This window comes from Ascaphus truei, unplaced genomic scaffold, assembly GCF_040206685.1.
Source record: "Ascaphus truei isolate aAscTru1 unplaced genomic scaffold, aAscTru1.hap1 HAP1_SCAFFOLD_481, whole genome shotgun sequence".
NCBI lineage: Eukaryota > Metazoa > Chordata > Amphibia > Anura > Ascaphidae > Ascaphus > Ascaphus truei.
In genome coordinates, this window is record NW_027456812.1 from 252,213 (window position 1) to 262,500 (window position 10,288).

Here is a 10,288-nt window from a genome sequence, read left to right on the forward strand (position 1 = left end):
CCACCTGTTACCCGGCCCCACGCATGGCTGACCACAGAGCATCTCCAGAAGTCCTATACCCCCTCCACCCTCTCAAGTAACATTCCTAGAGAGGATGTGTTTGTGTGTATGTTGGGAAGGCAGCTGTTATGTTTCTTGGGGGGGAGGGCGGTATTATGTGTATTGTGGGTGGGTTATGTGTATTGTGGAGGGGGTTATAATGTGTTTTTTGGGGAGGGTGTTATTATATGTATTGCTGGGATTATGTGTATTGGGGGTGTTATGTGTATCAGGGGTTGTTGTGTATTTATATTTTTGTAACAGTGTTTCCCCCACCTGGTGGGAGATTTGGCCATTACTACGTATGTTGTGCATGATACCTGCTGGAAACAGGAGGGCTGAGCTGTCTGCTGATGGTAGTGGGAACACAGGATCAGGTTTCTGGGGCACATTACCCATGTGGTCCTTCAGCAGTGCAGCGCTTCCATCAGCTGTAGGCTCCAGAATTATGGAGGCGATCTCCCACAGTAGAATTACTCCCTCTACTACCAGTAAAATCACACACCAGACAGGAGGTATATGCAAACAGGAATGGCCTTTATTGGGTCAGCACGGCACTGGTCTGCCAATACAGTCTCTCTGGATCAGTTACCCAGCTGGAAGATGGTGCCTGGACAACCACTATGGCCAAGTGCACCGCAGCTGACCAAGCTCTTCCGAACCCCTCTATCAGGGTATAGGTTGACACTCACTGTCCCCCAGGGGGAAGAGGAACAGAGAAGGCTCCAATCTTAAGCACTCTGCTGTGTGACCTGCCTCTCTCAGTGGAGAGTGGAACCTACAGAGTTTGGGCAGCAATCCCCTTAAGTACAGCCAGGAGGAGGGCACTACTGTAGGTCTGACCCCTGATTGGGAATACTCAGGCCTAGTTGACACTGCCTCCCCCGTCACTGAAGGGCCCTGCAGGGTGTGGAGAAAACCCATAATTACTACTGGCAGCCTGCTCTTACCAGGATTTACTGCCAGGAGGCAGAAAACCATTTCTACCCTGTCCATGTAGATAGATCTCCCAACCTTCCACACGTCCACTATGTAGGCTACCCTTTTCTCAATGTTGTGAAATGTGCTCCTACTGTGAGTAAGAACATAGGCCCTAATCACTTCATTAGTCATTTCTCACGGTTTTAATCTATTTCCCTCATAATGGGCTCTGGCACATAAGACCATGAGATTGTCTGTACCGCTGTACCACGTGTCTCTCGGTTCTGCTTATTTTAGTTAGCCGACGGCCTTCAGCTTGGCCTGACAATACCCAGTATAAGGGCTCCTGGGTGGGTGGTTCACTATACATAAGGATTTCTCTCCGAGGTTGTATAATCCCTAGCAGGTCGCAAAGAAGGGGTGGTACTAGTCGACGAGTACGGGGCCTTAAAGCTCTTAGAGTCCCGATCAGAGTCCTTACTGCATGGCCCACCCTGACTAGCCATTCGCACCTTTTTAACTGTGTGAGGCTCTTTTACAAGCTTAGGCATAGGCCTATGGGCCAGTAAATAGTCCCTGTAATGTCCAAGGAAAACAGGGGTAGGGACTTCAGGCCACGCTGGAAGCATAGCTGTCTTTCATGCTAAGCACTCCCGGAGGGAGTCCATAAAGGCCTTTCCCTTAACAGGGGTTGGAGCAGTACTCACCGGAGCAGGAATCGATTCCGGTTCCTCCACCCCAGCGGTAGCTCTTGTGGTGACGTCATCACTAACCGATATCACAAGGTCCTGGTACAGCTCCAGGTCCTGCACCGGTAGTGCGTCGACGTCCAGTCTTTGTACGGGCATATCCTCATCGCCGCCATCATCTGTTTCAGTTTGAGCATCAGCATTGGATGGTACCTCCACACCGATAGTGTCTAGGAGCGTCGTCGAATCCTTGGTATGGATGCTGGGCACCTACATAACCGGAATGCTCCGCTGCCTCTCAGGTCTCACAGTCGCTTTCATTGGGGTTGGACTCCACCAGAGATCAGAACCCCTTAGGAGGGTCGTGTCGTTGGTTACCTTGATCTGGTCACTTGGCGCCGGCCGGAACACCACGAAAAACCTCAGACTACTGGTACTGGATGAAGGTAGAGACACATCTACAGGGGAGAGGCACCGGATCATTTCTGAGTCATCAGAGGCAATTGGCAGAGCCTGCATCAGCACATGGCCTCTGGCAACAACTGTTCCTCATCACTCCAGGCATTCACCTTACCCGGTTGCTCTCGGACTGGTTCCGGCTCGTCTCTGTCTCTGGTTCCTCTGTGGGGACCTGGTCTGGAACCTCCTCTGAGCTTTCTTGGATCACCGGGGTTCTTGGACCCCTGGAGCATCCTCGTGGGCATACAGGCCCTCAAGAACCTCGATCGTTGAGGCAATTTGCGTAACAGCAGCATCAACCACCCAAGTATTGGGGTTGGTTGCATCTTTGTCTGCAAAGGCCATAGGTTGCAGCAGCATAGGTTTGATGAAGCATGCTCCACATTGAACACATTTGGCTCCCCATACCAGCTCGCCAACAGGGAAATCGCACAGAGGCAGTGAAGGTACCTCTTCCCATCCACCTTCACCACCAGGAGTCCTCCTGGTAGACGGTAGTGGGTGAACTCATCTCACTTGACATAGCTAAGTCTTGTGGTTGGCAAGGACACAGGAGTAAGGGTAAGTTAGCGCCTTTCTCTAGCCAGGCTCCGAAGAACTGAAGGTGCAGTCAGCCAGATTCGGCTCCACCCTTGTCTTCAGTGCTCTTTCGGCATTGATTGTCACAGTGCCCCTTCCCGCTGGTGGAGATTAGAGGTGGGGCACTGTTGCAGGGTTCATGCAACCACATGCGGGGTTTCTGGATAAGGCTTATTTATTGAGCCTTAAAAATACAGCACACAAAAACAAAACGGCTTCTTTTCAGCATACAAAAAAAACAAAACAGCTTATTTTCAGCATACAAAAAACACAGACAGTTCCTCAAACAGGCATTTTGAAGACAGACCTTATAGCAGTAATCTACTTCAGCGTTTCAGTCCTATCTCTTGACCAGCCAGCCCTCATGTGTGTGCATCCTGGGTTTATTTTAATACACCTTGATTATGCAGCTGGGATCAAACTAATTGTTAGGAGCTTCCCAGCTGAAAGTTAACCTCCTCACTGCTGCACTGCATACCTACACATACGTCTGCCAGGCATATAGCTGGTGACGTTCATTCACCCTGTCACGGGCATACTGGGACAGGGTGTGACTCTGACTTTTGGCTGAGCCAGTCACATTGCTTGGTTGGGGCCCTGGCTTTTGCGCCAGACCCTTGCAGAACTTTGCAACAAGGTGTGCAGCTTTTCTGCAAGCCACCCATGCAGTTCCCATTCGCGGCGGGAACCGCCATTTTAGGTGGTGTAACTCACGTGGTGCATACCCAGGCAGGGGAACCTCCATTTTGCGCACAGTTCTTTCTCTGACGCCACAGGAGTTGCGATTCCAGCAGGAATCTGTTCCCTGTAGGTCTCCACAGCACATGGAAAACAAGAAAACACAGCGCACAACGCACATAGTGAAGTATGTTTAAAATAAATTATATTAAAGATAATAATTCTGCGTACATCAATTCAGATATTATAAGTAATTCCATGTATTAGGTCATGGATTACCAGACACAGGATGGTAACAGGAACAGTCTCAATTCTGCATCCTCTGATGGTCTCAATCAACGGCTTCTGGGACGTGTGGTTCTCTCTCAGGTAGGTGGCTGCTCCACGAGTGGCACTATCAGTCCTCCTTGATGAACCTGTCCCCTCTGATGTCCTGCCCCATGAACTCGGATGGTAAAAAATGTCCAAATTCTCTGGTTAGGGGTACAGTAAGTCTCCCTTAGAGGCACTCAGTGTGTTAAATGTAACCTTTGGAGAGAATGCCGATCGGGATCATATTCTCAGGGCTCTATACTTCGCACATGTAATGCGATTAGCTAGCCAGAGTAAGGCATCACGGGAAACCATTCAGGCTCATATACATGCGAAAACACTAGGGTTAGGGAGTGATCACAAAACCACATCAATTGAAACAAAATAATGGGTGAGTATATGGTAATCAAAAAAGTGGGTGCAAACTGTGAACTGAAAAGTGAATCAGAAAAAGGGAGGGAAGGAAAACACAAAATGGATGTGTCTCCTAAAAGAATTCACTATACTGCACTCCTACTTGATTTAAAATTTAACTTTTAATATATTTACATAAAACATATGTTACCAAAATGTCATGTATTGTGCATTAAAAATAAATTAAATTAACAAGACCAAGCGTCCGTGTCAGTGAATGTGCGTTGGAATGGTCTCAAACAGCAAATTGTAGTTGAGATAGCAGGACACAAGACGCTAATAGTCAGGGTATGAACCCCTCTGGGGCACCTATGAGACCAGGTACATGTATATATATAAATATAACTAACAAACTCAGTGAATGATTGTATCGTGAAAATACTGCAGTCCTGCTTGGACTTATAAACCACAGAGCACTTAGGGATGTTAGTTAGAAGTGTATTACCATCCACTAGGTATAGAAGTGCAACTGATAGTGTGGTAATGGAGGGTAAATGATTCACAGCATAGTGAAGCAATTGTTCATAGCATTTTGGTCAGTGAATCATTATACAGCACACTCCAAATGAACATGTCATATAGAAAGCAGGAAGGCTTGCGCACTGAGTGTTAGTAAAGGTAACCAATTTAGATCTACATAGATAGAGCCAGGAGACTACAGAACACTACATAAAAGCAGCTCCAAGTAGGAGACTGACAACATTGCGCGTCCAACGCGCGTTTCCCTCCAGCAAAGGAGCTTCATCAGGGACAAATTCCCTGAGGAAGCTCATTTGCTGGAGGGAAACACGCGTTGGACGCGCAATGTTGTCAGTCTCCTACTTGGAGCTGCTTTTATGTAGTGTTCTGTAGTCTCCTGGCTCTATCTATGTAGATCTAAATTGGTTACCTTTACTAACACTCAGTGCGCAAGCCTTCCTGCTTTCTATATGACATGTTCATTTGGAGTGTGCTGTATAATGATTCACTGACCAAAATGCTGTGAACAATTGCTTCACTATGCTGTGAATCATTTACCCTCCATTACCACACTATCAGTTGCACTTCTATACCTAGTGGATGGTAATACACTTCTAACTAACATCCCTAAGTGCTCTGTGGTTTATAGTCCAAGCAGGACTGCAGTATTTTCACGATACAATCATTCACTGAGTTTGTTAGTTATATTTATATATATACATGTACCTGGTCTCATAGGTGCCCCAGAGGGGTTCATACCCTGACTATTAGCGTCTTGTGTCCTGCTATCTCAACTACAATTCGCTGTTTGAGACCATTCCAACGCACATTCACTGACACGGACGCTTGGTCTTGTTAATTTAATTTATTTTTAATGCACAATACACGACGTTTTGGTAACATATGTTTTATGTAAATATATTAAAAGTTAAATTTTAAATCAAGTAGGAGTGCAGTATAGTGAATTCTTTTAGGAGACACATCCATTTTGCGTTTTCCTTCCCTCCCTTTTTCTGATTCATATACATGCGCACTGTTAGCTGTCAGCTGCTTGGTGTATATACCGGCAGACCGCCACGAGGTAACAGACAGAGACGGGATAAAGATAAGCCCATATTCAGCAGCATGCTGTGTGAGAGCCTAGGGGTTACCGGACACGCTTGCAAATGACGTAATCCTATGTGTTTCACAGTGCTAGGCTACTTCTTCAGGGATCCGTTTCTACCCATGTGGTTCTTTAGCAGTGCAGCGCTTCCATCTGCTGTAAGCTCCAAATCTATGGAGGCAATCTCCCACAGTAGAATTTCTTCCTCTCCTTGCAGTAATATTACACACCAGGCAGGAGGTATATGCAAACAGGAACGGCCTTATTTGGGTCAGCACACACAGCACGGCAGTGGTCTGCCCAATACATCCTCTCTGGATCAGTTACCCAGCTGGAAGATGGTCCCTGGACAACCACTATGACCAAGTGCACCGCAGCTGTCCAAACTCTTCCGAACCCCTTTATCAGGAGCCAGGGTATAGGTGCACACTCACTGTCCTCCAAGGGGAAGAGGAACAGAGAAGGTCACAATCTTAAGCACTCTGCTGTGTGACCTGCCTCTCTCAGTGGGGAGTGGAACACCTACAGAGTTTGGGCGGCAATCCCCTTAAGTACAGCCAGGAGGAGGGCACTAGGTCTGATCCCTGATTGGGTATACTCAGGCCTAGTTGACACCGTCTCCCCCATCACTCAAGGGCAGTGCAGGGAGTGGGGAAAACCCATAATTACTACTGACAACCTTCTCTTAACAGGACTTACTGCCAGGAGGGCAGACTGGTAGCCAGAAAAACAGTCCTGGCTACATATTTATAAAATGTTTTATCAGGAAGTAATACATCAAGAGTTACCTCTCATTTTCGAGTATGTCCTTGGCATAGAGTTTGGGGTTTATTTGAGATTTATACTGTACGTATGTGAAGGAGTTATTGTGTGTGAGGATGTGGCAGGACAGCCTGAAGGTGAGGTAAGACAATAGTCCACATGTGCAGTTTCAGGGTAAACTAAATGTTGTGTGGTTTTATTTCTCCACAACACAAATAAACATTTGGGCACACTGTCCCTTTAAGGCAAAACAAAACTCATAAAAAGAACAGCTACTCCCCATAGGGAGTGTCACGGGAGACTCCTGTGGCGGGTAGGATCTCGGTGGCCGGAACAGCACGAGCGTAGTAGGGGTCACAAGCAGGGGTCCGAGGCAGGCGGCAGGTAGCGAAGTCAGGTAACAAGCAGGGGTCCGAGGCAGGCGGCAGGTAGCGAAGTCAGGTAACAAGCAGGGGTCCGAGGCAGGCGGCAGGTAGCGAAATCAGGTAACAAGCAGGGGTCCTGAGGCAGGCGGCAGGTAGCGAAGTCAGGTAACAAGCAGAGGTCGGCAACGAGGAGACTGGAACAGGACAGGCGGGGCGGGACAGGGACTGAGAACAGGGAGCAGGAACAGACAGGGACAAGCCAGATTACTAGCAAGGACCTTTACTGTGAACAGACTATAATACAGGTACAGGTACATAAACAGATCAGGATCAAAGACAGGCATGTGCATGGGAGTCTGACTTGAAGCACAGGCAAAACCAACAGACAGGAAGCAAGCTATAAGGACAGAGACAGGAGCAACAAGAAGACAGACAGACAGAGGAACCCAGAGCCAACAGAAGGCAGCAGCACACCCAGTGGACAAGGAAGCTATGGCTAGGCAGGAGGTCTAGGCGATCCTGACATTACTCCCCCCTCTCGAGCGTTCTCCGGACGATCCTCCAGGCTCTTCCCGGAGGCCTTGATCAAAAGTGGACTCAAGGTGACCCACCTCTGGTGGTTTGTCAGCGGGCAGAGTGTACTCCACAGGTACAGACTGAAAAAGTCCATCAGAAAGCCGACAGAGGAATTCAATTCTCTCTCGGAACAGTTGAATGTCAGGATGCATCAACCCAAACGCCAGAGAATCTGTGAGCAGTAAGCTTGACTTTGCAGAGTAGGTCACAGGCTCAGCAGAGGACGCATCAGATATTCGTAGATAAACGGAAGAACATGCACTTGTCTTCACAGCAGGAGCAGAGGAGCCAGTAGCTCCTCCTGACAACCCTCCAGTTTTAGCAAGGTGCCCCTGAATGAAGGCCGACTCACGATGGCCTTCGGACAACACTCCATGTTTTGCAGGAACATAGGTGTCAGCAACAACTCCAGACAACCCTCCAGGCTCTTCAGGGAAATCTTGATGGAAGGCCAACTTAATGTGTACGTCAAGTGCTGATGGGAAATCTGTGAGAGGTGCATTTATCCTCATCGCAAGAGCGTTGGCATCAGCATCAAGAATATTAGGCATAGCAAGGAACTTCACCAGGGATCCGTCTAACGTCATAGCAGGGGCATTGGAAACAGATACATCAGGCTCTTCACATGCGGCAGAGGGCACATATTCACTTTCCGTGGTCTCTTTTAGTGACCAATATATCTCTTTTAGTTTTGGAATCTGGAACTTCCCAATGGATACGTTCAACTCTATTGCAGAGGCATGGACATCAGGAATGTGGGCATCAATGACGGGTGCAGACTTTTCACATGTGTAAGTGGGAACAGAGAATTCACGCTCCATGGTCTCCTTTTGTGACTGCCGTTTCGTGGTATCACCTAAATTCTCATTAAGACCAGCTATTTGATTTTTCAGCTCTTGAAGCTGTCCTTCTGCACTTCTTTTCCCACTCAAAGCAGTTGTCAGTTTGGCTTCTTTGGAGTTGAGTCGCGACTCCATATCTCCCAGCTGACTCAGAGTAAAGCTTAAATATGTTTCATCTTCTTCATTTCTGATCTGCAGCTGCCGGTACTCCTCCCGGGCATTGTCCAGCTCCAGCTGCAGCCGGACCTTATCACGGGCTCTGTGGTCCAATAATTTGCAGGCATCGGCTATTTTGACCTCATAGCGCTGTGTCAGGCCAGCCACTTGACAGACGGAAACCTTCTCTCTCTCCTCCTTTTTGCCAAGCTGTGTCTTGAGCTCAGCGATCTGTGCCTGCAGAGCTGTAAGCTGCTGAGATGTGTGTTCAGCTGCTAGCTTTAGCTCTTCCTCCAGCGAGGCTCTGGTTATGCTCAGTGTGGCCTTCAGCTCCTCATGCTGTTCTTTGGGGACACACTGGGTACTCAAATAATCTTGCAGCATCTTTATTTTGTTGGCAGTCTGGAAACTTTCTTCCTGCAGAACTCGCTGCTTTTCTTCAGCATTCACCCATTTCTCCTTGGTGTCCTGCAGATGTGTACGCAGTTCTCGCAGCTGACTCTGCAGCATATTTTCTGCTTGTGTGCGCCGCTCCAGGGAGACACGTTCTTCTTGCAGCACTCTCTCTGCATTCTGCAGTGCTGTCTGCACGTCTAACTTTTCCTGGGCCAACTGTTTCTTCTCCTCTCCTAATTCATGGAGTTTCTTATCTCCTTCACTGACTTGGACATAGAGATTCTTGCACTCTTGGGTTACAGTTTCAAAACTGATATTTAACCCTTCGAAGATTTCTCTCATAGAACGTATCTCTGTTGTCAAGTAGCATCTCTCCTCCCGATCGACTTCCATCTCTTTTTGAAGTAGCAAATATCCTCATGGGAGACTTTAAGCTCTGTATTAAGCCTGTCAATTTCCTTCATAGAGATTTCCAGGAATTCGTTACATTTAGAAGCGTGGCGCCGATTCTCAGCAGCATCAGCATATGCCTTCTCCAGCTCACCTGACATGACATCCAGGTCACTCTCCAACTGGTGCTTTTCTTTTTCCTGGAGAACACACTTAGCAATTGCTGAGGATAGACCACTCTGTAGTGCAGCCTTAGCTTCTTGCGCTTTATCTAAACGTCCATGAAGACAATCAATCTCTTTTCGTGCAGCTTGAAGCGTCTGAGTAGGAGCATCTTTCTTCTCTTCCACTATTCTTGGGATACGTCTGTGAGTTGCCTTAAGCTGCAGCATATCTCTTTCATCAAATGCAGACTCTGAGGTTAAATTTTCATTCTTAATTCCTTCTGCAACTTCCACAGTAATGCCTCCCTTCTTTTTCTTCTTCTTCCTTGCTTTGAGAAGTTCTGAAGAATCAGTGGTACTGTGTTCACATTTACTGCTCAAGACTGTTTGAGTGGGAGCCATAATTAAACCACACTTCCCAAGAAACCAGTAAAGAGGAAATGTGTTTTTAAAACAAAAGCATTAGAATGAACAACAGGAATATTAGACACAGAGAGACACAAGATAGGAGAGCTGACCCTTTGAGACTTTAACATCAGTCACAGAGATTATAAATGCAAGGAAAAAACATAGACAGAGAAAACCTGCAGTTACATCTAAATCTTTATGCATCAGGCGTAGGGATATCATATAGACCAGGGCTGCACAACATACGGCCCGCGGGCCGCATGCGGCCCCCCTGGCCTCTCTGTGTGGCCCGCGGTGACTCTGGCCGGGCGCCAGTTAATTAATTAAATAAATTAAAAAAAAAAAAAAAAAAAATTAAGTTTAAAAAAATGGCGGCGATTCATCCCCCAAACCCCTCCTCCACCGCCCCCCCCCCCCTCCCCCGGGTTTTGCAGTGCGCAGGGGCAGAAGCAGCATGAGGAGGATGCAGGATGCCGGGGAGGTCAGAGCATGCCGGGGGCGGGGCTTAGTTCCGGGGAGATGATGTGCTGATCTAAAAGAGGTACTGTAGAGGTGTTTTTGTGTGTGTGTGTGT

At 47.6% G+C, this 10,288-nt stretch overlaps 1 protein-coding gene across 1 annotated transcript in view; it reads right to left on the reverse strand.

Annotated features, from left to right (window-relative positions):
- The window catches only part of LOC142484955 (cytochrome P450 2C20-like), a 102,078-nt gene that overhangs the window by 68,677 nt on the left and 23,113 nt on the right, over positions 1-10,288 (reverse strand). The window lies entirely within an intron of this gene.